Below are 1,701 nucleotides of genomic sequence, written 5' to 3'. Positions count from 1 at the left end.
TGGAGGGCAGTGGCCACTCCCGGCCACCGCAGCCTCGACCTGCTGGGCTCTGGCGATCCTTCCGCCTCGCCCGGCTCATTCTTGATTGATTGTAGAGATGAGGTCTCGCCAAGTTGCCCAGGTGGGTCTCGAACCCACAGGCTCAGACAATTCACTCACCTCAGCCTCCCAAAGGCGTGGGATTACAGGCTGGGCCACCGACACCAGCTTGCAACATATAATTTACATCTGCATGTATATGAAGGACTTGAATGTTCAAAAGAGTCAATTAGTTTATTTCACGAGCATGTGCTGAATGCCTGAGAGCATCGGGCCCTAGGAACAAGTTAGATATATTGTCCTTGTCTTCTTGGGACTCACCATTTCACATCAGTCTCCAAAACCCACTAAGTTCACACCCCAAATAAGATATACCTGGCAGTGGACCAGAGATCGTGCTCGGTGGTACTCGGAAGGGCTCTGCCAACGTATGGCTCTGTGTCTCTCCTTTCTCTAACTTTCTGCTTCTGCCCTGCCCATATTCTGAAGGACACAGTCCTTTTCTTAGGACGTTGAAGCATCTAGTTATCTCATAGACTGCTCTCTCTGGCTTCACAGTCTTTTGTGTTCTTTGTGTGACTTCCTATACCTCAGTTCTGATCGGTTTTGTGCTATTTTATGGTTTGAAGGGTATTTTTCCAAGATCTGTCTTCAGGCTAGTTTCACACATTTCAAGAAAGAAGAATTTGGGGACGGATTGCAATATGTGATTCCCGGGGTGAAGATGTCCCAGAATCACACAGTTTCCACCGTCGCAGGGAATATCCCTCATCACACTCCCAGGTGTGACTTTCAGAGGGGAGGGGAGAAGAAGGTTAGAATACAATCTTCCCTCCAGAGACGGCGGACTCTGAGACCACGTGAGGGAGGCTGTGTGTCTTCAAGGGCCTCCGGCAGATGCATTCACGGTGTGAACAGCATCACGACCCTAGAGAGACGGCCAGCATGAACACGGTGCCATGTGTGCATTTTTCTAGCAATTTTCATCTCACAGATGGGTCCAGTGCTACAATATGATTTTGAAGTATTGTGTAGCTCAAAACAGTGTTCGCTACAAACAATGTTAAGAAGTCGGGATCCCAGGCCGGGTCTCCAAAACCCACTTCACTTTCCCAAGGAGAGTCACATCCAGAAAGGAGCAGCTCGGACAGGAAGCACGCGATACCCTGATGGGTGAAAATCCCAGGACAGCGGGGCAGCCAGGGTAGTGAGATCACCAGCACAGCAATGTTGAGAACCGTGTCAGGGAAGGCCCAGGGTGCAAAGCAGGAAGGCATCACCACGTGCCACCCTCTGCAGACTGGAGGCGTGAAGGTGCAAAATCACAAAGACCTAGAGGGGTAAGGATCGGGGACCCGCGGGGCTACCCCTTCCCTGAGGAGTGAAGTCTGGCCTTTAGCAGTGGCCGTCACGGTCCCTGTCAACCCCGTGTCCTTCCTTCCTGGGCTCTGCACTCCCTGCCACAGATCCATTATTGTGTCAAGGCAGAAAAGCCCAGATAGGCTTAAACGAGACTTTTTTCTCCTATAAAAATGCAGTTCTGGTGGCCAGCAGGGTGGGGGTGGTTTCAGGAAGTCCGCCGGTCCCCAAACTTGTCTTCGATCTTTTTTGTTGTTGTTGTTGTTTGAGTCGGAGTCTCACCCTGTCGCCCAGACTGGAGTG

Source organism: Carlito syrichta, unplaced genomic scaffold, assembly GCF_000164805.1.
Source record: "Carlito syrichta isolate Samal-C Ts95f unplaced genomic scaffold, Tarsius_syrichta-2.0.1 Scaffold308849, whole genome shotgun sequence".
Taxonomy (NCBI): Eukaryota; Metazoa; Chordata; class Mammalia; order Primates; family Tarsiidae; genus Carlito; species Carlito syrichta.
Note: the sequence above shows the minus strand (reverse complement) of the source record.